At 42.7% G+C, this 25977-nt stretch overlaps 1 gene segment (V, D, J or C); it reads left to right on the forward strand.

Moving 5' to 3' along the window:
• Nucleotides 1-470: 470 nt before the first annotated feature.
• Nucleotides 471-22707, forward strand: LOC311595283 (Ig mu chain C region secreted form-like). The segment is given in 7 exons: nucleotides 471-622; nucleotides 5580-5891; nucleotides 7148-7462; nucleotides 13231-13539; nucleotides 17449-17775; nucleotides 18801-18910; nucleotides 20548-22707.
• Nucleotides 22708-25977: the final 3270 nt, after the last annotated feature.

Raw genomic sequence — 25977 nt, forward strand, 5'->3', positions numbered from 1 at the left:
TGACACTTATAAACCCAGGTAAGTGGGGACCAAGGGTTTTAAAGCCCACTCTCGATCTGCGTTGTATCTGGCTGTACTTGCAAGGCTCACTGCACCTGCCTGGCTGGGATGCAGCATGCATCCTCTATTTCCAGAAGTTGTCCTAGGGCTGTGAGAGAGGAGACTGAGTGACAGTGATGTCTGTTGGATGTGTTGGTCCCTCCAAGAAATGGGAGTCTAAGGCTCAGCACACCAGAAACCAGTTTTGTGGGGCAGAAGCTGGATTTGAGCTTCCCTCTCCAGTCTGGCTTATGGGGTCTGAGAAGACCAGGACCCAGCCAAAGTGGTAAAAACTTTCTTTGGCTGTGGGCTTGGAGGATGGATGGAGATCTTAGCCACAATGACCACTTCCCTCACGGTGGTTCTGATTCTGCCCAGGCCCTGCTGAGTGTAGGCCACTAGAATGTGTGCGACAGCCCAGGCCGGGAAGAAACCAGCCAGAGGCTCCCAGGCTCATTCGGAGCTTTGTCCACATTTGTCACCCAGCACCCATCAGGGCTGATATTTCTTATCATGGCTACCACACTTTGGAAGGCTCTGGGTCTGGGGTCTCTTCTGTCCACACTTCTGCTGGCATTTGCAGGTGAGTCTTGGCCAGGGACACCCTCGGAGCACGCAGAAGAGCACTCAGAGGTGGCAAAGTCCTGGTCTAGACAGGAGATGGAGTCCCTGGACTGATTGCCCCTTTTCCATACTGTAGTCCTTTTAGGGAAAGGGAGCTGGTGGGACCTTAGGAATCAGAGAAGCCAGGTGTGACCCAGAGGTGGGGGCTACGAGGCCTGATGGTGAGGGAGCCTGAGTTCTATAATGTCAACTCTGGACTCAGTGGCTGCTGGGCCTAGAAGTATGAAATATAGACATATATTCATATATATTTGATATATAAATATATATTTCTTCTATAAATATAAAGAGTGGGAGAGAAGGGGAGAAAGAGGGAAGCAGGGAGGAGGGATGGGAGGAGGGAGAGGGGAGGAAGGAAGGAAGACAGACAGACAGACAGACAGACAGAAAATATGAACCTGGGATAAATCTGGATGATGAATCCTGGATTCAAAGTCGGATGAACCTTCTAAACCTTCCTTAGTCACTGATAAGCTATGTGACGTTGAGCAAGTTACTAAAGGTCGCTGCACCCCTGCTTCCCAGGGAGTGAAGGCCGTACATAATGCTATCCTCTCACAGTTGGATTGTGGGTAAACCTGAGTGCCTATACCTGGAAGTGTTTCATAAGCTTCAGGAGCTATGTGTAGATGAAGCGGAAGGAAACATAACTGGAGGTATCGAGCCCAGAGCCCCCTGCGCTGTTCTCTACCACCCGCCCTTCTCTGTCACTGCAGGGCCACTTGTCCCCTCTTCAGCTTGACTTTGAAAGAAGGGCTCTTCTTGCTGGGACCCCAGGGTATACTGCGCAGTCTGAGCACAGTGGAGGTGCAAGGATGTACGGCATGACTTAACTAAAGCACTGCCCCGGATCTCCAAAACTCTCCCCAGAAGAAGACAAGAGACCCTATGTTAGAGCAGTGAGAACTTCATTGTGGTCCTCACTGCATGAGCCTAGAGGAGGGTGTTCCTTGGATGGAGGGTGTTTGCTGGTTTTGTTTGTTTGTTTGTTTTTAGGTTGTTTCCATTTCCTAACTATGTGAATAGAGCAAAACTGAGCCTGGTTGATCACATATCAACGGAGTATGGTGTTGAATCATTCGGCCATATGCCAAAGAGTGGCATAGCTGGGTCATATGGCAATTTATTTTTAGTTTCTCGAGAATTCCCCACCGGGGTTTTTCCCCCCGCTGGTTTTCAGAGTTTGCAATCCTATCAGCAGTGACTGAGGGTTGGCTTGTCCCCACACCCTCACCTGCTTTTGTTTTCAGTTGTTTTCTGATCTGAGCCACTCTGATGTGGATAAGGTGTAATTGTTACTTCACTTGTTGCCTTTCTATAGCCACATGGCTGTGACAGTCCTCTCTTCAGTCCGAGGATTGCTTCCAGGATAGTGTGTAGAGCTGTTTTAACCCATTTGTGGGATGGAAAGGCTTTCTTGCTCCTTCCACTATGGCAGATAGTTTTGCTGGTCTAGATTTGCATTTGTGGTCTTTTATTTTTGAATGGTTTTTTTATTAATTTTAATTGTATTAATTTATTCAGATTACAACTCAATTGTTATCCCCTCACTTTTATCCTCCCATTCCTTCCTCCCTCCCGCTTTCACCCTATTCCCCTCCCCTAGGTCTAAGACCCAGGAGAACCTCCTCCCGCACTATATGGTCATAGACTATCAAGTCTCATCTTGGTAGCCTGCTTATTCTTTCTTTGAGTGATATCAGCCCTCCCCACCAAGGGGAGGTGGTCAAATATGGGGCACCAGAGTTCATGTCAGAGTCAGTCCCCACTCTCCACATAACTGTGAAGAATGTCCTGTCCATTGGGTAGATCAGAGTAGGGGTTCAATGTTTGCCCTTGGTTAGTGCAATAGTTTGAGCAGACTCCTCCCCCTGGGCCCCAATCCACCTGTCACGATGTTCTTCTTCTAGGTTTCTAGGACCTTCTGGGTCCTTCTATCTCCCCATCTCTTATATTTCTCTTACCTAGAGCCTCAGTAGGATGTGCTCACATCTATCCCAATCTCATGGTAAGTGAAGACTTTTGTGAGACACGTCCTTTGGGCTAGTGCCCAATTATAAGTGAGTATATACCATGTGAGTCATTCTGCTTCTGGGTTAACTCACTCGTGATCATTTCTAGTTCCATCCATTTGTCCACAAATTTCAGGATTTCCTTGTTTTTAATAGCTGAGTAGTACTCCATAGTTTAAATGTACCACAGTTTCTTTATCCATTCTTCAACTTAGGTTGCTTCCATGTTCTGGCTATTATGAATAAGGCTGCTATGAACATGGCTGAGCATATGTCCTTGTTGTGTGCCAGAGCATTTTCTAGGTATATTCCAAGGAGTGGAATAGCTGGGTCTTGAGGAAGCCCTATTCCCAGTTTTCTGAGTTAGCGCCAGACAGATTTCCAAAATGGCTGCACTAGTCTGCATTTCCACCAGCAATGGAGGAGTGTTCCTCTTTTTCCAATCCTCACCAGCATGTGGTGTCACTTGAAATTTTAATCTTAGCCATTCTGATGGGTGTAAGATGGAATCTCAGAGTCATTTTGATTTGCATTTCTCTGATGACTAAAGACGTTGAGCATTTCTTTAAGTGTTTCTCAGTCATTCGATATTCCTCTGTTGAGAATTCTCTGTTTAGTTCTAAGCTCCATTTCTCAATTGGGTTATTTGGTTTGGTGGTGTTTAATTTCTTGAGTTCTTTATATATTTTGGATATTAGACCTTTGTCAGATGTAGGGTTGGTGAAGATCTTTTCCCAGTCTGTGGACAGTGTCTCCTGCCTTATGGAAGCTTCTCAGCCTCATGAGGTCCCAGCATCTGTGGTCTTTTAAAGAGCATCGTTCAAGACTTTTAAATTTTCCATTGAGAAATGAGAAGTTAACATGATGGGGTTTCCTTCATATGTGAGCTGTGACTTTTCTCTTTTTGCTTTTGTACTTTTCTTTGTTCAGTATGCTTAATGTTTTAACGATAACACGCATGAAGGGTTTTGTTTTTGGTCATATCTATTTGCTGTACTGTGGGTTGTTTGTTTGTTTTGTTTTTCAAGACAGGGTTTTTCTGGGTATCTCTGGATGTCCTGAAACTAGCTCTGTAGACTAGGCTGGCCTCGAACTCATAGAGATCCACCTGCCTCTGCCTCCTGAGTGCTGAGGTTAGAGACGTGAGCCATCACCGCCCAGTGAAGATTCACTCTTTTTATGTTGTCCCATAGTTTCTGAATTTTCCTTCCATGTGTTTTTAATTTTTATAATTATATTTTTTGAGTGGTCCAATTCCTCTACTTTACCCACAAGACATGGCATTTTATCTTCTACCTGCCTCATCCTATTTGTAAGGCTTTCCCTGAGTTTTCTAATTGTGTTATTGATTATTGATTTCTACCTTTATTACATCTTAAGTTCTCTCCAATATTTCTCTCTTTACTGAGCTCTGGATTTTGTTTCTCATTTCATTCAGCTACAGATATTTTCTTGTACATTTATTGTTTTCCTCTTCAAATTCATTGTGTTGTGTCTTTGTGTCTTCCTTAAGTTTCATGATTTATTTGATAAAGATTTTGATTGTTCTTTAAGCTCTGGGTTCTGGGTTCATCTAGGTAATTCACACTGGAGAACATTTATGTGGGGCTGACAGGCTTGGGGACAGGGACAAAGCTTCTTGGCCTTTCATATTTTCATTTTGTTTTGTTTTTGTGATGGGTCCTGGACACGTGGAATTCCTTCTCTGGTTGGGTGTCTGATGTGAGATTCAATCTTGCATTAGATTGGGTCGGTGCAGGGACTAAGTAAGTGGAGCTATGTCAGGAATATCTAGGGTATAATCTGCTCATTTAGAGTTTGGCCTAGCAACAAGAGGAAGGGGCAGGTAGGTGTGGATCAGGGGAACTCAGCAGGTGCGTGTCCGGAGCCATGCTGGTCAGTACAGACATAATGCATGGGTCAATGGATGCCCAGTCAGAGGATGCCCTCAGCAAATAGGGTATGTGAGGAGTGGGCCTGGAGCTAGTGGAGATTGTCCGGGGTACGTGAGTGAGAGAGAGGGAGAGAGAGAGGAACTGAGCATGCACAGGTAATGCAGAGGCGGCATGTCCAGAGCTAAGCCTGTGAGTATGGACATGGCACGGGGGAAGGTGTAGGTCAGAGGAACCCAGCAGGAAAAGACTGTGCAAGCTACACCTTCAGGATTAGGCCTGCGCTTGTGGAAAGCAAGGATGCAGTCTTGTGGTAGATCTTCTTTTTCCTGCCTCCTAAAGACTTGCTGCTTGAGGCAGCCAAAGAGTACTACAGCTGGGCCATGTGGTCAATTTATTTGGCATATGCCCAAGCATTGCTTTCTCTCCCTCCCTCCCTCCCTCCCTCCCTCCCTCCCTCCCTCCCTCCTTCCCTCCCTCCCTCCCTCCTTCCCTCCGTCCCTCCCTTCTTCCCTTCCTCCTTTCTCTCTCTCTCTTCCTCACTCCCCTTTCTCCCTCTCCCTTCCCTCTCTTTCCCTCAGCCTCTAAATATGACTGTCTTCTCTTCCTTAGAGAGCTTTTATTCATTCTTCAGTTTTTTTAGTTTCAGTTCAAACTGTCCTACTCTGACCACCCTTTTAGAATGGCTCTCGTTTTTCTTTCTGTGCACATTTTGAGTTTCCCGAGGACATCCATTGCCCCCAATAGAAGTCGTATTTTGTTTGCTGTTTGCTTGTTATAGTCCCCAAAGCCAGAGACATGGGCAGTCTATGCCCCCTTGGTCATGGGTGCATGGGAATGCATCTTGACTTGAGTGACCCATCTCTCTCAATCTCTGAAAGGCTGACCTCAGAAAAATTCTCATTCTCTAAGGGACAGGCCTTAGGAGTGTCTACGTACTGTTGCATGTTGGTTCCTCCAGAACTGAGAAGGTGGCCACTGACTGGTTCGGTTTGGTTTGGTTTGGTTTCAGTGGGGAAAGCTGTAATCTCCCTGAAGGGCCCAGATCAGAGGACAACCCCTTCCAGTTCAGCATCGTTCGTCTGCACCGCTGGCCCTTTCAGCTCCAGGAACGTCAGTGTCAACTGGTTGAAGAATGACGATGAACATCCAGCCTCAGCCCCACAGGTGGAGCTGGTCAACAACGACTCCTACTGTGTCACAAGCAAGGCGTGGGTGACATTGACCAAGCAAGACATCCTGTCTCAGATCACCTGTGAAGTCAGCCATGGGGACATCAATGAGACCTTGAAAATGAGTGTTAATCTTTCTCAGGTGCTCCGAGGTGAGTGCCAGTTAAATATGTGGTGGGGCCACATGGAGGCATAGAGGTTTTGCCCAATGCCATTTTACACATGGAGAAGAGATAGTGGTCATTGCCAGTGTTGGACACACAAGTATGGATTAAAAGTGCAGGTCCTAGGGGCTGCCCAGCTGGGCTTTGACCTTAGCCTTATCACTGTCTAGGGTGCAGAATATTGGCCTTGTGCCTTAACTATTCCTTGCCCCAGTTGCCCCCAAAAATGTGGAATAAAACCAACACCTACTTGGTAAATTTCCTCTGAAGATTAACCAGTTGTTCCTTCTAGAACACCAAGAGCTATTCCTAACACATTGTAAGTTGTTTGCGAATGTTTGATTTTGCCAGTATATGGGCCTAGTAGTCCTCTTTAAATGTATTTGTCCTATTTATATCATTGCTGGTGTTTAAAAATTTCTAAGTATTTACTCTTAGCTGGACCTAGTGGCATAAGGCATGTAATCTCATCTCCTTGGGAGGCTGAGGCAAGAATACAACAAGTTTCAGACCTTGAAGATTAAGATTGAGTTCAAGGCTAGCCTCAGCAGCTTAGTGAAACAAAGTAAAATAAGTGAAATGGGCTGAGGGTGTACTTCAGTGGTGGGGTGCTTGTCTTCCGTGCGTAAGGTCCTGAGTTCTGGGAAATCTTCAGGACTAAGTAAAGTACTTTTCATTCAATAAATGTGCCAACCATTGCTGTAGTTGCTGTGCCTGTAGAGCCCCTGCTCTTGTTGGGCAATTCACTTTAATAATTCCTATAGCTCTACATCGATGACTTGGGATATTTAAGACTGCAGATCAGATTAGATATCCATGTGTCTGCAGCGATGTTTCATAACTATTTATACTTGTTCCTATGTCTTAGATGAAGCATATAAAAATTGTTTATTTTAAAAACGAGTGACCTCACGATCTCTCTTCTCTCATGAACTCAGAGCAGCTGTACACGATGGCACAGGATCAGGCCACTTGACATACCGGCATGAAATGGAGGTCCCCAAGAATGAGACTGGCCAGATTATGAGAAGGAAAGGGGGGCTGAAGAGATAGATGGTTTAGCGGAGGCAGAAGGATCAGAAGTTACATAAGGGGTCCAAGGTCACCTTGGAATTCTCGCCCCTCCCCCTCCCTCCCCCTTCCCGTTCAATCAATCAAAAATTTAAAAAGATTGAGAGACCCTGGGGCAGGGAAATAAGGCAGTCCTAAGATTTCACCCGTGTTTACTTATTGCTCCTGTCTAGTTACCCCCACACTGAAGATCACCAAGGAACCCCCTGAGATCCACGATCACGCGCATCAAAGGGTGAACTTGACCTGCCATGTAAACCACTTCTACCCCAGAAACATGGACCTCATCTGGGCTAAAAATAAGCACAAGATCCTGACCCTAGAGCTCCCTCCGGCAACCCGAAACCCCGATGGGACTTATTCCCTAAAGCACACATTACAGGAAGGCGCCATATTGGATAAGACTGACTTTATCTGCTGGGTGGTCCAGGATGACCAGCCTCCAATTTCCGACAACATCACCCTGGAAGCTCCCAGTAAGGGCAGAGGTATGAGCCTTGCTTCCTTCATGTCCTCAGGGCATTGTGGCTAAAGGGCTAGAGACTCAGGGAACGCCTGGTGAAGGTGGAGAAAGGAGCCCCTCGCTATTGAAGATGCTCTCGCATAGCGCCCCCCAGCTGCTCTCCCTTTTCTTCCAGATACTTCCACCAAGAAATGAGTCTCCCTTACTGCACTCATAATATTGCATGTTTTTCTTCTTAACCCTTGGTTGTAAGAAATTGCCAAGGTTAGGGATAGCTGGGCTTCAAGTAATTTCTGGGAAGGCAGTTAATCAAGACAGTGAATTCAGGTGGATGTTTCTAGAAATGAACTTTGAAGCCACCCAGAACTATTAACTCCCTCAGCGAGAAAAAAGAGCCATGCAAAGTGGATTCCCCTTTTCAATCCCTTCTGTTTCCTTTTAATACTTTTTTTCCCCTATGCACACATGCTCCGGGTGATCATTTCTTCTTCCATTTCTTTCTCGTTTTTTTACTCTTTCCTGGTTCGTATTATTTCTCCCACAAGGGGGCACTGTGACATTGCAGTCTAGCATTTCCTTGTTTTGGGGATCTTTTGGTGCCCTTGCACAGTGAGGGACAGGCCAGGGGTAAGATAGCACGCGGGTTTTCCCTTACAGTGCTTGTGGACTCTGTGTAGCTACTGGAGAAAGGGCGGAGATGCCAGGCAACCGAACAGCCCCTCCTCACACCAAGCTTCCATCTCGATTTCTATCTAGCCCTGTGGCAGAACCAGCCCTTTTCTGGTCAGAGATAGTGATCCCAGTCACCTTTAAATTTCCTTGTACCCTATTTTTGTGCCCAGTAAAAATATGAGAAATATCCACCCATTGAGACATACAGATCTGGGTGATGAACTCCAGATGGATGCTTTTTTTATGGGAAGCAAGCTGCATCATTTTAAAGAGTGTTTTATTTTACTATTATTATTGTGAGACTTGTATACATGACTACTGCCTTTACGTCAATTCCTCTCCACACTCTTTCCCCCACCTTCCCCTGTGTCACCCCCTCCATTCCCTTTAAACTTCACAATGTCTTCATTACTGTCATATATGTATGTATGTGTGTGTGTGTGTGTGTGTGTGTGTGTGTGTGTGTGTGTGTGTGTATGCTTACATAAATAGATCCTGCAAATTGACTCATACTATGGTTTTTCTTTTCTGTCTTATTTTTCTCCTACACCTGCACTTAGTGTATCTGATTTGTCACTGAAGGATGAGCCTTGTGACAGCATCACATGGGTACCGCCAGATAACACAGGGTCCACTGGGGTATTTTTCTCTCTTGACATCAAGGCACCTTTCAATTTGATATTAACATATCTTTGTAGCAATACCTTCTCAAGCTTTCCAAAATCCCTTTCCTCAGCACCCTGACTCCTGTGCATGTCTACTCATGTGCCTGTTCTATTTGGTTAGTATTTCAGAGCACTTACTGCATGTCACCCACAGAGCACTTACTGCATAGCACCATGGAGCACTTACTGCATGTCACCCATGGAGCACTTACTGCATGTCACCCACGGAGCACTCACTGCATGTCACCCACAGAGCACTTACTGCATAGCACCATGGAGCTCTTACTGTATGTCACCCACGGAGCACTTACTGCATGCCACCCACGGAGCACTTACTGCATGTCACCCACAGAGCACTTACTGCATGTCACCCATGGAGCACTTACTGCATGTCACCCACGGAGCACTTACTGCATGTCACCCACAGAGCACTTACTGCATGTCACCCACGGAGCACTTACTGCATGCCACCCACAGAGCACTTACTGCATAGCACCATGGAGCACTTACTGCATGTCACCCATGGAGCACTTACTGCATAGCACCATGGAGCACTTACTGCATGTCACCCATGGAGCACTTACTGCATAGCACCATGGAGCACTTACTACATGTCACCCACGAAGCACTTACTGCATGTCACCCACGGAGCACTTACTGCATAGCACCATAGAGCACTTACTGCATGTCACCCACAGAGCACTTACTGCATGTCACCCACGGAGCACTTACTGCATAGCACCATGGAGCACTTACTACATGTCACCCACGAAGCACTTACTGCATGTCACCCACGGAGCACTTACTGCATAGCACCATAGAGCACTTACTGCATGTCACCCACAGAGCACTTACTGCATGTCACCCATGGAGCACTTACTGCATAGCACCATGGAGCACTTACTACATGTCACCCACGAAGCACTTACTGCATGTCACCCACGGAGCACTTACTGCATAGCACCATAGAGCACTTACTGCATGTCACCCACAGAGCACTTACTGCATGTCACCCACGGAGCACTTACTGCATAGCACCATGGAGCACGTACTGCATGCCACCCATGGAGCACTTACTGCATGCCACCCACGGAGCACTTACTGCATGTCACCCACGGAGCACTTACTGCATGTCACCCACAGAGCACTTACTGCATAGCACCACGGAGCGCTTACTGCATGTCACCCACAGAGCACTTACTGCATAGCACCATAGAGCACTTACTGCATGTCACCCACAGAGCACTTACTGCATGTCACCCACAGAGCACTTACTGCATAGCACCATGGAGCACGTACTGCATGCCACCCATGGAGCCCTTACTGCATAGCGCCATGGAGCACTTACTACATGTCACCCACGGAGCACTTACTGCATGTCACCCACGGAGCACTTACTGCATAGCACCATGGAGCACTTACTGCATAGCATCATGGAACACTTACTGCATGTCACCCACAGAGCACTTACTGCGTACCAGCACAGAGCACTTTCTGCATAGCACCATGCAGCACTTACTGCATAGCACCATGCAGCACTTACTGCGTAGCACTGTGTTCCCACTGATTGTTATCTCACACTTTTCAGAGATGAAAGGTGGCAGAAACTGAGATATGAGTCACAGCCAGCAGCACTAGGCTTACAATGCAACTGTCAGATCACAAACTAAACGTGATGTTTCTGTATGTTTCTCTTTGTCACCTGAGAATACAGACCTTAGCATTGTCACAAAACGCTTCTCAAATCTTATCAGAAGGTATTTACTTTTCTTGAAAAAAAAATCACATCTGTCTATGCCTGTTCAGCTCCCACACTCGAGTACTTACACTTCAGTGATGGCTGAGAGCCCAGGCCCGCAGCTTTATCGCATACGCCCCTCTTCTGCTCTTGGAGGAAGGATGGGCTTACGCTTGAATTCGCCCAGACTTTGCAGCTGAGTGGGTCAGTATCAAGCTGCAGAATCAGTGTGGCCATTGCCTAGCTGAATGACCCCAGGAAAAGCAACTCCCTTTTAACTGTGTTGCGTCAATCAAGGAGAGTGGCCAAGCATTCCCTGCACAGCTTCAGCTGTGGTTAGTCCAGGCTTACACAGTGCCTGTCCCAGAGCTGGGCCGAAGGCTAGACAGTATTAAAAACCACTGACAAATATAGAACTAACCTCAGAGATGCAGATTTTTTGTTATGAGTATATACAGAAAGGCATATATAGATTTTTGTAAGTTGATTTTGTATTCTGTTACTTTGATGAAATTGTTGACAATTCCTAGAAACTGTCTCATGGATCTTTGGGATCTATTACGTATGAATGTAATAAATAATTTTAATAATGGGCTTTCAAAACAAAACTTTTATGCTCATCTCAATGGGTACAGAAAATTCAACATGCCTTTATATTGGTTATAGAAGGACTTCCTCATTAAGTATCATCTGCAAATAGGGATAATTCAACTTCTTTTCTGACTTGGACCACCTTTTAATTTGTCTCCTGTTTTATTAATCTATATTACAAGAATGGGGAGAGTGACCATCCTGTGTAGTTCTTGATTTTAATGGGATTGCTTCAGGTTCTCCTCCATTTAAGATGATGTTGACTGTGGTTTTGTCACATGTGGCCTTGACTTTTGTTGGTTTATGGCCCCTGTGTCCTTCTGTGACTTATATCATCAATGTGTGTTGAATTTTGGCCAGAGGTCTTTTCTGAATCTATGGAGACAAGCATATATGATTTCGGTCTTGAAGTACATTTATATGATTTATTAAGCCTATTGACTTACGTATCCATCCCTGCATGTGCAGGAGAAAGCCAACTTAATAGTGGTGGATGATTTTTAAATACATGCCATTATTGAGTTTGCAGTTGGTTTATAGAGGATTTTTTTTTTTGCATCTATGTTCACCATGCACATTGGCCCGTAGTTTTCTTCATTGTATCTTTGCCTTATTTGTATTCTAGAGTATTCATTGTAGAAAGAGATTAGAAGTGTTACTTCTGTTTCTATCTTTAAAAATAACTTAGGAAATGTTGTGGTAGATCTTTGACAGTCCACTACAATTCTGCTGCAAATTTATCTTGGCCTGGATTGGGGTTTGTTTTGTTTTGTTTTGTTTTCTGGTTATACTGTTTGTTTGTTTGTTTGTTTGTTTTCATTTTTATTACTGTTTCCGTCTCCTTATTTGCTATGGGTCTACTGATGTTTTTGACCTATTCTCGGTCTGTCTTTGGTGGTTTGGGAGAGTCTAGAAATTCATCTTTTTTTATTCTTACATAATGGAGTATAGATTTCCAAGGGATTCCTTTATAATCTTCTAAATCTCTTTGACATCTATTATAATGTTTTCCTGTTCATATGTGATTCTGTTAATTTGAGTTATAGCCTTTTTTCTGGTTAACTAGGGTAGGGGGTTTGTCAATCTTTATCTTCTCAAAAAAAAAAAAACCTCTCAGATTTGTTGGTTCTTCATAGTGTTTTATTTATTTCTTGATATCTAAAAATTTAAATAAACTTTATTATAAAAAACTTACAAAGAATTACACATCAAAGTTAACCAGATCCAACTTCGAGACACTTCAGTGAACTTATACCCAGTTAGAGTGAGTATCCATCCACAATGGAAGCTGTGTGGTTTCCCAGTGGAATTGAGATGTTTGCACATTCACTACTGGAAACATTTTATATACTTACATATCATCAAAAAAAATTCATGACCGAGATAGAAATAAAAAATTAATGGCACATTCTATTTCATAACTCATGCCCATTATTTGCATTCAGTCCTTTCCTCCCTAATATTTAGCCTTTCTTGTTCCTTTTTCTACATTTGTTTACATACATATTATTATGTATATGTAATATATATTCTTATATATTATTGGTTGGATTCCACATATGAGAGGGAATATGTAGGGTTTTTTCTATTTGAGATTTTATAATATAATTTAAGATTATACATTAGAAGTTCATCCACTTTCCTTCAAATTTTGTGATTACATTTTCTTCAAAGATGAATACTCTGTGTGTGTGTGTGTGTGTGTGTGTGTGTGTGTGTGTGTGTGTGTGTGTCATACATGTAGTTTGAGTGGACCTCGAAGTTTATGCTACCAAACTTTCTATATGGCATGCTTATGGACTTTAAGGAATCTTCCTTTGGCAGTTACTGAAGAAAAGGGTAATTATAATGGCAGAGGCCCAGACCCTGAAACTCGACTCCCCAGTTTTGAACTCATGTCTGTGTCACTAATTATGGACTTGAGCATGTTGTTCCATCCATTGTTTCTTCATTTTTCTCGTCTGTGAAACGAGGATGGTAACAGCCACATGTAAAGTTGTTGGGGGATTTGTTGGCATCTTCAAGAGTCTGAGAGCATGGTATTGTTTGCTGTGGATGGTTCTGTTTGATGCTGGGCTTCTGAGCAGCACAGTCTCTTTGGTTTTATTGTTTGCCATCTTCTGGCAGGAAGGAAAGACAGCTCTCATCACCTTGAAGGCCCCTTGTACCGGTCTCCACCTGGGACAAGCATCCAACTGAAGTACACATCCTCTGTGTTACCAATGGGTGAGGTTTCTGTGACCTGGCTCAAAAACAACCACAGCCTTCTCCAGACCTATACCAACATCTTCTCCAGTGGAGACACCTACAATGCGACCAGCAGTGTGACTGTCCCACTCAAGAGTAATGACATATTATCCTCAGTTCTGTGCCGGGTTGAACAGAACTTGTTAGTGATTTTTCAGAAGGTTGTCTACTTGGACCAGTACCTCTGTGGTAAGACTTTTCTCTTTCTGCCTGAGGTAGTGCTAAGGTAGGCTGTGGGCTTCTCTTGGTGTCACTTTACTCACTGAGGAACAGCCTTACTTGATAGTGACGTTAGCAACACAATCTGGAAAGCACTTAACACTATGCTCTGCTCAGACCAACTATGCGGAAGTGGCATTTGTTGTTATAACTGTTATATAACGCTCAGAACTCATTTCCTTCATCTGAAAAACATAGGCTATTTACCCTCTGAGATTTAATTTTTAGTATTGTTAATCTATAGGAAGACAACCTGAAGGGCTTGGCGAGCTTCTAAACTTTAGGAACTATGTTGTTCTTAGATCATTACTCTTATCTGGATTTGAGTCTAATTTTTCCTTGTTTGTTGTTGATTTTCACAGGGTACACCAACACTTGGCAGATCTGTAAAATTAGGGAAATCATGGTGTCTCATATCTAGGGATAAATTTAAAGGTTCAAGATTCCCCAGTAATAAAATTAAGTATTTAAAGCATATAAGATTTTTGAAACTTAACAAATATTTTCCTCTTTATATTTTGCACCTGCACAATAGAAGAAATGTGCTGCCACCACGGAAGCAAAAAGAATCACCATACGTGGAGGAAAATACTAAAGTAACTATCTTCAAAAAGCATAGTTCACAAGCAATACAGCGCATTAGGGAGGGTCTGCCTCACTTGATGTGTAGAGGTATCTTGTACTGTTTGCCTTATTCTTAAAAGCAACAGATTCAGACATGAAAGCACTGAATAGAGTAAAGCTGATGCCTGAGCAATGATCTTTGTCCAGCTCTATACTTACACGCTCAAGTTGCTTGTGTTCTCAGCCTCAGTATGCTTGGATGGCAAATAGCAAAGCGGTAGTTTAGGGAGGCCTCTGGACCCAAGTATTTCTTACACAATTCCCTGGAGTTAGGAGTACTGTATAAGGGAGAAAAATCATAGAACATATAATTTTTTTCACAAATAAAATGATTCCATTATCAAATTAGCTGCTGCTTCAAACCTTACCTTGCTCAGCACATGTATCCCCAGCTAAGTCTTCTGTTGTAGAAATGTCTTTGTTTGGTCTAAAAATGGGAGTTCAGAGGTCAAAGCCTCAGTTACTACAAGTTTTAATATATAAAGTTAGCTCTGACACTATAGGGGTAAACAGAGGCAAGTGGGCATAGAGTCAGTGACTGGGCCAGGGGCTAATTGCTCCTGATGATTGGGTTTGGGCATTGATGTCACCCAATGGTAGCCTCTGTTGATAGCAGCAGGTGATCAAAAGGGAAAAAGGAGGAGAAGGAGGAGGAGGAGAAAGAGGAGGAAGAAGGCAGTACTGCTTGTAACTGGAGAGAAACTCTGGATTCTTGGAACTCTTTGGACTCTTTGGAGCCAGTGCTTTGTAACTGATGACTCAGAGCCAGATCTAATGACTCCTGGCAAGAAACTTTGAACTCTTTTAACTCTTTAACTATTCAGGAATCAGCAATAAAGAAAAAGAGAAAAGGGTGAAAGAATCACACACTCACACTTGATGAAGCAAAGGTAGGCTCCAAAATGACAAACTTCAGCAAGCTTCAACAATTTCACACATACACATATAGATACATACATACAAACATACAGACAGACAGACAGACAGACATATGGGCGTATATACACTCACATATTGGGATGATGGAGCAAACTCCAAGGAGCAAACCCCAACAAGCTTCAACAATTTCATGCATACATACATAAATGCACACATACATATAGAAAGACAATCAGAAATACATACATACAGACAGAAAGATACATATTTGGTAGATGGTGGATAGAGCAAAGCTCCAGCTCCAACAAAACAACCACCAGCGCGCTCTCTCTCTCTCTCTCTCTCTCTCTCTCTCTCACACACACACACACACACACACACACACACACACACACACACACCTACCTGGTGGATGGGTCAAAACTCCAATGGCTCTAACAAACTTTATTTTTTTCTCTAGTTCTTTTAATATCCTCTAAATCAAAGTTCTCCATGTAAGAAGAAAAATTAACTCATAGCCATAAAAGCAATTATCACAAAAACAAAAACAAACAAACAAACAAACAAAAAACCAGAGTTGTTACACAAGAGAGAGTCACAGCAGGATTACTGTTTACATGTCTTTCCATCAAGACTCATATCTAACTAAACATTCTTCAGCTATCTTTTATTCCATGAATTCATTGAAAGTTCAAAGCAATAGTTTTTATGTCACAGGTTAACAAGGTTTAAGCAGGGCAAGCCTATAGTAGCAGGTTTTTTTCTTATACTAGCTGTTTACAATCTACATTTACCAAGAAACAGGTCATCTATCTTATGACTTATTTTTAAAGTCTTTTATAGCTGAATTAGCTAATCATTCTCTGTTTTTATATTCATAATAGAATTACCCATATTTCTTATCATGGTGCCTACTGAGGCCCGTGAGCTTATCCCTGGACCTAACCTAGAGTGCATGTTTTCTTTGATCATGAATCTGTCCCAAACCTATTTATCTTCCTAGTGCTATTTACATGCTTGTAATGCATGAAAGCTCACTGAACTAGCAGTTTTGTTATTCTACAGAGAGGAAGTGCATACTACTTTTTGATTCTAACTTTAAACTTTCTATCAACTACCTTAACTTTTCAACTTCTTAAAATTACTTGAATCAGACCAGGAGTTCTATAAAATTATTATTTGATGAAAGTACAGCTTCATGTTGATCTGCAGGGAATTTGCCCAACAGAGCAGGCTAATACCCAGGAAGCAATTACACCAGGCAGTAAGGATTTCCCCACACCCAATCACACTATGCCAGATACATGAGGAATGCAGCAATGACAGCATGAAAGTCGATATCAGCAGCAAAAAGCAATCCAGAGACAAAGCCCCTGAGGCCATGCCTTTCCAAGGTGCACCCATAACAGCCATGCAAAATGGTGGACTGCTTCCAGGAAGCTCACTTGTACACTGCAGTTCCTGCAGCTCGGCGTCTGCCATTACATTGTCTACACTAGAGCAAGAGCTGAAATCTGTCAGCAGAGACATCGGAGAGCTGATTTGACCTTAGAAAATGTCTTAATTTCAATGTCTCACAAACAGAGCAGCAAAAATAGCTACTCAAGGTCTGGTTGGCTTTGATGTCAGTGTAGGGCCCTGAACCTAGGTCCCCCAGCCTTCATCTTAGTGCTGCGATGTTTCTACCATGCCGCTTCTCCACATGAAGACTTCTGTAAAGGATCAAAGGGGCTTTCCAGCCCCTCCCTCACAGGCTGCCGTTGTGAACACATTCATTTATATGCTGACAATTACAGTCGAATCCCTTTAAGAAGCCAACAGGCCTTAGTCTCAGAAGACTTACAATGTGCTTGTGACTATTATATAGTGCTAAACATTCTGTCTCTGCTGTAATCCCAGTATTTGCTGCTTGAGCCCTTGGGCGAATTATTGAACTTCTCCAAACTGAAGAGCTAGGTATTGTTTTTCCTACGTCAAAAATCTTAGGATCTTGATCTCTAACACTTAGTGTCGGTGAATTTTCAAGTCTTGGAATCATCTGATCACAGAGTAAGCCAACTGCTTTGAAGTTTGCTAAAGGGATCTGATATCTCATTTTCTATAGCTCAGAATGGGGGGGCGGAGAAAGAAAGAAAGAAAGAAAGAAAGAAAGAAAGAAAGAAAGAAAGAGGAAACATCTGGTTGTCCCTTAAACCACTATCCATTCGTCCATCCAAGCTTACAGTACACATTTCTCTGTTCGTGCACCTATTAAGCCATACCTAAGTCCTTATTTGTGGCAGGCAGTGGGTTGGTTCCTAGCCGGTGGCCACACCCTCAAACAACTTCCAACAGACTTCCCACGGTAACTATTTAACTTATCTGGATTTTTGTCAGTTCCTCCTGCAGTGAGAGTGTCCCAGTCTCCAAATGGCTCCGGTTTGGTGGCTGTTACCTGTCACGTGCACAGATTTTATCCTCAGAACATATATCTCACCTGGCTGGAGAACTGCCGTGTGCTCAAGAGAATGGAGCAGCTTACACCTAGGAGGAACAAGGATGGATCCTACACTCTGGAAATCCTAAGAATTGTAAACACATCAGTGCAGAAGTCTGATCAAGTACTCACTTGCAAGGTAGAGCATGAGGCACAGCCTCCCATCCGCGCCAGCACTATAGTGTCTACAGCATCCTACATCACAACTGAAGCCACCAGGAGCCTAGGTAAGTGGTCCTCTTTTCTTGTGGGCATATGGGGGGTCACCTTGGCTTCCTCACTGCATTACAGAAGACACCAGGGAGATAAAGAGTTTCATAATCACCGATTTCTTGTCCAGATTAGGAGTCGGTGGGGTTTTTTTGTTTTTGTTTTTGTTTTTGTTTTTTGTTTTTTTGAATAAGCAGAACGGTCTACAGTCAGTGGCTTCCTTTAGAGTGACCACCTGGAATGGTTCTTCCATTCTGGTCTACCAGTTCAACCTCTCTGAAAATGCCCTAGAGGACGTTTAGTGTTGATCCCCTAGTGACCATGAGATGTTTTCATCAAGACTTGAGTTTAAGATAGTCTCAGGTGGATGAGAGTAAGCTTGCCTAGACACTGTTTTATAAAACTTACTTGAACAGCCATATCTGGGGACTGCCTTATGCCCACTTTAATGATAATCATTTCTATTTCATTTTTGAATGAACGTATAACCTCTGTTCACCAGTTTACTTATCTGTAATAGGGTTTACGTCAGGGTCCTAAGTTATAGAATACTTTTGAGAATTAAATGTTAATATGCATGGATGTACAATTGTATGTCATCCAACTAAATGTTAGCTCTGTTATTTGTATTTATGTAAAATTGTTTTCAAATGAATTTCCAATAATTACAGTTGTGTAAATTTAGTCAACACAGTCAGCTATCCCTCAGTGATTCCATTTCTTTATCTTGAAGATGTTACTGATAATACCAATGTTCTAAGATTATACCAAGGGTTACTTTACATGACCTTGGAGACAAAAGCAATGATTATAACCATGTTGACGCATTGACTGATGAATGTGATCTCTAAACAGTGTTGTTGCAAAAACATTTCAGGTAAGCTCCATAGGTCTCTTACTTCTGAGAGCTAACTGTAGAGCAGTGAGCCCGGGGATGGGATCAGAACTGAGAAATGCTTGGCGTTCCCTGGCTACCAACTCGGATTGGTCATTTCAATCCACATGACTCCATTTGTTGGCCCCTTTGTTCTGTGTATTTTAGGTTCCGAGAAATCTATCCATATTTTTGTGGCTTTCCTTCTGTGCCTCAAGATGCTTCTGTTGCTGTGTTTACTAGCCACCTTCATGTATAGGCGGTGGAGCCTGTCACAGGTGAGTTTGAAAACGAGCCTTAGCCCTTAGCAAGATTTCAGCCATGATGATGAATAGAAAGAGGGCTTCAGCCTAGACACAGGCTATGCCTTCAAAGAGTCCCACAAATGTTGTCTTGTTGGGGGTTGGTCTGATGTATTTTGATGCTAATTAATAAAAAGCCATCACACTTGGGCAGGGCAAATGAGATAGGTGTGGCTAAGGTTCCCGGGCTTGGAGAGACAGAGAGAATCTTGGGAAAAGAGAGAGACTGGAGAAGAGAGCGAAAGAAGGCCACCATGGGTTAGATGGAAGAGAAGCACATGGCTGGCATGGATGGAGGATTTGGCCCAGATGAAGAACATTAACAAGCATTTGGGGTTATGGATGGGAGATAGCTTAATAGAAAATATTAGGAACAGATGGCATGGGATTGGGGTAGGGATCCCATACCTGCCCCACTATGGGAAGTAGTTTAGAGGATTAATGTCTGCCCTGCCCCAGGTTAACTAAGGCTATTTTAAAATATAACAGGTGTCTGTGTCTTAATCAATTGCTAGCAGGTTAGAATCCACTAACATAATAATAAATATAGGCCTGATAATAAACAATTATTAAGACATAGTGATAAATAAACAACAAGTGGTGCCCAATTGAGGCCTTTATTAGGCAATGATTAGGCAATTGTTAGGCCCTACTGATAATTTAATGACAACATTATCTAGCCTCAAGAGGAGGTTGTGAGTGCCCTATTTTTTTCTTTTTTTTTTAATTTAAGATTCTATTTTAATTTTTGGCATATATATTTATATTATTATACATAAGTAGAAAAATTACATACAGCAAGAAGAACCACGAAATAAAAAGAGATCATAGGAATGTTACATGAAAGGTGTTTTGCCTAATTGCACTTGGCAACCTTGTAGAAAACATCTTTCCTATTTTGGTGAGTCTAAAATTCTGAATGAGAACCAATATCATCTCTCATCACTGCCAACTCAAAATATCTATCTAGTCGTAAAAACATCTTAAGCCCTAAACAGCTTAGGTTAATTGTAAGACTAAACTATCTGGTCTTCAGCTCCATCAGAGACTTGAGAAGGAATGAAAGTTAATTACTTGAGTGAACCAGAGATGCATGTTAGCAGCTTCCGAAATGAGAAGGGAAAAGGGGGGAAAAACCGACAGAGACAGAGTTTACATTTTCTACAAAATTTTTTTTTTAATTCTTAGAATCTCCCAAGCCTAAGTGCATTGTGTGGTGTCCCTGTGATTCTGGATGTAGGAGCTGATGGTGTGAGACTGGGATAATAGGCAAGACCTAAACTCCAAACACTTTGGCCACACATCATTAAATTGTCCTATGATGCCAACCAATAAAAAAAACACCCAAAAGGATAGACATACTAATTGATGGGGAGAAAATAAAAGTGCATATGGAAGAGAGGTCAGGACCCCAAAAATGATGTGTAAGGTGTAGTAAATGGAGGCTTAATTTCTGAGATTCCTTGTGAATTCAAAAAGAGGGGAGAACTGGCTACTTAGTGTGTATTCAACAAATACTAGCGGAATTAATACGTGAATGAAGAAACAAATGAGCGAATGGTTTTTCCTACTTCTGCACGACCTGTAACGCGCTGCCTCCTGCCCTCTCTAAGGAGCCTGAGTGGCGAGAAGAAACAAGGACATGTTCGTGATCCGAGACTCGCACTCTTTGCTCTTCCACCTTCGCCACAGATGTGCTTCCGCTGTGCGCTTGCAGAGATGGAGTTGAATTATTTAGGGATGTTTCAGGCTCGAAATATGGAATTTCAAATGAGCTCTTCTTACATCCAAAAAGGCAATTCAGCGATGAGGAAAACATATGTTCACTCTGTCTCTGATAGTGGTCAATCCTTGGTTTTCCAGTACTCACTACCAGCTAGAAATTCTGCAAGTATGATTTGATTTCAGCAGACACAAAATTTAAAATTAGCGAACTGTTGAAAAAGCATTTTTCTATCTTAAAGTAGTTAAACTATGTAAAACATCTCTGGGCTCAATGTAAAGTTTTGCAAAATATTAACATTTTGCCCATATCTTCTCCAAGTTTCTTTTTAAAAACTGTCCAGAGTTTTCTGGCTTTCTATCTCAGTTATGGTTTTATTCTGTTATGACATATGGGCAACCTTTAAACAGCATGTAGTATTTTCTGTTTTCATTCCTTATAAAATCTATTACATTGTATACAACATTTTGAAGCTTTATCTCATTTTTATACTTAATGCACCCTGTGAATCCATTAATGTTGAAACTTAACTGTGTTATTCATTTTATACTGCTCTGCGGTCTTCTTTGTAACAATATACCATATTTCATTGATCCATCTCATGATGGACACTGAGCCTTTATCCAATGCTTTGGCTATTGCATTCATGTGACATTCTTTTATTAGTCTTTTTCAGTACATGAATCTTTCTTGTTCCTCAAGCAGGACACAAAGCTACAGTGTTGGTAACATTTATGTGTTTTATTACCTCAAAAATAAATTTTCAAATTTTGAACATTATGTTCTCATTTCGTTACACATGTGCACAAATACACACACATTTTTCTTTTTGATTATAGTGGAAGTATGTGTGTAATAGATGGCAGAGGCCTTTTATTCCTACATGGTAAAGTTATACAGTAAACACTGATATTTGTTTTCCTACATATTAAGTTCTATAATCAGAACTGTTTTGATAAACACTATATTCCATTAATCTACTTGCCTATTTCTGTCAAGACTATGCTGCCTTAGTAAACTAGTTTTATACTTTTTGTATACTTTAGGAAAATTGTCTTACTTTTTCTCATTCAAAATTGTGTTTCTTGTTCTTTGTGCTTTTATGTATTTTAAGAAATTATTCATTGCATGAATGTTCTGGAAATGGCATCTGCTCCTAAAATACCAGCCAATCCAGTGTGGCTTAAATTTCATTATAAAATAGTCTTTTCTATCAAAATCATCACAGTTCAAGAACAGCCTGGTGTACAAACCTAGTTCTAGGACATCTAGGGCTACAAAAAGAAACTCTGCTTCCAAAAACCGAGAGAGAGAGAGAGAGAGAGAGAGAGAGAGAGAGAGAGAGAGAGAAAATGGGCAAAAACAAACCATAAATATTTTTAGCTGGGCAGTGGTGGCACACACCTTTAATCCCAACACTTGGAAAGCAGACGCAGATGGATCTCTGTGAGTTTGAGGACATCCCGATCTACAAAGTGAGTCCAGGGCAGAAAGAACATAGAGAAATCCTGTCTTGAAAAACAAAACAAACTAAGACAAACAAAAAGGAAACAAAGAATCAGTCAACTAACCAACAAACAAAAATACCCTCACAGTTAAAACTAAGTAACCTAAGTAAACTTAAGGGGTATAAATCAGAGAGCTTTAATTATTGTGGATGCATGTATCTTTTCTCTGATTTCTGTTTTTTATCTGAGAATTTTAATTATTTTCACCACACTTAACCTGTACTTATCCACTCCCCTCTTCCACTAAAACCCTCTTGTGGTTTGAAGGAGAAATGTCCATCACTGTACAGGCTGGCTGAAGAGGTGTGGCCTTATTGGAGGAGGCGTGGCCTTATTGGAGGAGGCGTGGCCGTTTTGGAGGCAATCTCTGGGAGTTTAAGCCCCATGTGCTTTCAGTTTGCTTTCTTTGCTTTTTCTTGCATTTCAAGATGTGAACTCTCAGATTCCTTTTCCTGAGGCTAAGCTTGCAGACTGTGACCACATCTCACTGCCATCATGGACTATCTGGAACCATAAGCCAAAATAAACCCTTTCTTATATAAGTTGCATTGTCATGATATTTAATCAAAAAGTCAGAAAGTTAATGTGCCAGTTAGGTTTTTGTTTTTTTGGTTTTTTTGTTTTTTGTTTTTTGTTTTTGGTCAAACAACACAGGTTGGGTCATTTGGAAAGAGATAATGTTAACTGAGAGAATGCTTCCATCAGATTGGCCCGTGGACAAAGGGCCATTTTTTTTTTAAGTTAATGATTGATGTGGGTGGGCCCAGCTTGCCATGAGGTACCACCCTTGGGCAGGTTGCAGCTGAGCAAGCCATGGGTAGCAAGCCAGTGAACAGCCTTTCTCCATGTCCCCTGCTTCAGTGCTTGCCTCCGGGTTCCTGCCTTGAGGCCCAGCCTTGGCGTTTCTCAAAGATGGATCCTCACATGGAATTGTAAGTTAAATAAACCTTTTCCTCTGCAAGTTGCTTTTGGTCATGGCATTTTATCATAGCAATAGAAAGTAAGCTAGGACAAGTGACATACAGAAAGGTAGAGTGAGTATTGTTGTGCAAGACCTAGCCGTGTATTTTGGAGGAATGTAGACGACTTTGGTGGTTCAGATTCGAAAAACCAAAAATGAATAAATGAATGAATGAATGAATGAATGGATACTATTCATAGAGGGGCACTCTAGTGGAGCCTAGAAAACAGTAGTGCTGGAAGCAATGTAGTCAGTGGAGGCCTAGCCTCAGAGGTTTCAGATGAGAATGACGCTAGCAACTAGGCTACAGACCATTCTTGGGATAATTTGGCAAAGAACATAGCTGCCTTCTGCTCATGTCCTGAGTACATTGCCTGAAGCTAGCTTTAAAAATACTAGACTGGGGCTGGAGAGATGGCTTAGAGGTTAAGAGCACTGGCTGTTCTTCCAAAGGTCCTGAGTTCGATTTCCAGCAACCACATGGTGGCTCACAGCCATCTGTAATGAGATCTGGTGCCCTCTTCTGGCCTGCAGGAGTACATGCAGGCAGAACACTGTGTACTTAATAAATAAATAATTAAAAAAAAAAAAAAACTAGACTGGGGCTGGAGAGAAAGCTCAGCAGTTAAGACACTGTTCTTCCCAAGAATCCAGGTTTGGTTCCCAGCACCCACATGACTGCCTACAACCATCTGTAACTCCAGTTCTGGAGAATCCTCTACCCCCTTCCAGCCTCCATGGACACCACTTATGCATGTGAAGCACATGTATGCGGGCAAAACGTTCATAAGCATTTTTAAAAGTGATGGGCTAATTTTTTTGGTGGAGGAGATTTCAAGACCGTGTACTGTTGAGTCTGTGGTGTGGTTACTATTGCTGATGCTTATATGCAGGTCTACAGTGAGAAAGTGCAAGTAGGAAAGAAACACAAAACCTACAGCTTTGGAGAGAAAAGGAGCACCAGAGAACAGTGTCACAGTCAGGGCAAGTGCTGGAAGAGAGGCTGTAATTGTAACTGCAAAGGAGCTTTGTCAAGGAGAGACCTGCCTTATACTATGTGCTCACTGGTTTTATGTCAACTTGAGGCAGGCTAGAGTTGTCTGACAAGGGGGAACCTCGATTGAGAAATTGTCTCCATAAGATCCACCCGTAAGGCGTTTTCCTAATTAGTGATTGATGGTGGAGGGCCAGTCCATTGTGGGCGGTCCCATCTCTGGGCTGGTGGTTCTGGGTTCTATAGGAAGATCAGAGTGAGCAAGCCATGGAAAGCAAGCCAGTAAGCAGCACTCCCCCCCCCCCAACCCCTGCCCATGGCCTGTGCATCAGCTCCTGCCTCCAGGTTCCAGCCCTCCTTGAGTTCCTGTCCTGACCTCCTTCAATGATGGACCATGAGGTGGAACTGTAAGCCAAATAAACCCTTTCCTCCCCCAAGTTGCTTTGGTCATGATGTTTCATCACAGCACCTAGAAACCCTAACTAGGGCACATTAAAATAAAGCAAAGTGTGCCCTTAGGGCAAAACCCTACCCAGCTAAGTTTCCAGCTTGTGAAAGAGCCAAAGGAATCCTCTGCTCATTTTTCTAGAGAGCAACTGAGTACAAAAGCTGACGCCGATGCCTTTCAAGGGCAGCTGAACTGTAATCCATATGATACTGCCCTTAGAGTGGTGAAGACAAGAGGGAGTGGGTCATGAGCTCTCCTTTGTGATTTCAGAGAGCCACTGAGATGCCACAGTGTGAGGACCTGTGAAAGGGCAGCCTGGGTTGCAGCAGAGGCCGGAAGATGTTGACGAGGGCAAATCCATGAAACAATCTGCCAACAGAAACGGAATGCAGGGAACAAAACCATCCCAAGACAGACATACGTTGTGGCCAGAAAAGCTGGTGGGGCAGAGTCATCTTAAGCACTTTGGCATCTGAGGCAGAGCTATAGGATTTGATGTTTGTCTTGCTGAGTTCCTGTCTTGCCTTGGCCATGAGGCCTCCATGCCTGTTTTAGAGTGGTAATATATATTACATGTATGTATGTAATATAAATTTTGATTTTATACATTATAACTAGATTGTTTCATGCCTCAGAAGAAACTTTTTTTTATTTTTTTAAAGATTGATTTAATCTTTAAATCACTCTGTAAATCCCTCTGATATACAGTGCTCTACTTGTATGCACACCTGCAGGCCAGAGGAGGGCATCAGATCACATTATAGATGGTTGTGAGGCACCATGTGGTTTCTGGGAATTGAACTCAGGACCTCTGGAGGAGCAGTCAGTGCTCTTAACCTCTGAGCCACCTCTCCAGCACTTTTAAACATTGTTTAGAGCATGAGACACTTTGAAGTTGGGCACTTTGACTAAGTGTATGTTGTGTTGTGATACGGCCACTGGTGTGTGGGACCAGTGAGTGGAATGTGGGGATGTTGCCCCCGACACACACGCACACACACACACACAGCCTTGGATATTTTCACTCTAGGTTCCCACTTGGTGGTGCTATACGGAGAGGTTTAGGAGGTGCAGCCTTGCTGAAGGAAACACATCACTAGAGGCAGGCTCTGGGAGTTTAAAAACCTTGGGCCTTTTTGTTCTCTCCTGCTCTGTGTTTGCATTTGAAACTGTGAGCTCTCGGCCTCCTGTTCTGCCACTGTGCTTGCAGCTCACCACTATGCCTCACTGCCACAAAGGACTCTAGTCTCTGGAGCCGTAAGCCAAAATAAACTCTTTCTTCTGTGAATCGATTTGGTTGTGGTGTTGTCACGGCAATGTAAGATTAACCAACATGCCCTTCTTCCCCACAAGCTCTCCCTCCTGTTTTGATGGCCGTTTATTGGTTTTGCTGTCTGTTTAGTGAGCCT

Source organism: Acomys minous (assembly GCF_964271855.1).
Source record: "Acomys minous genome assembly, chromosome: 3".
Lineage (NCBI taxonomy): Eukaryota > Metazoa > Chordata > Mammalia > Rodentia > Muridae > Acomys > Acomys minous.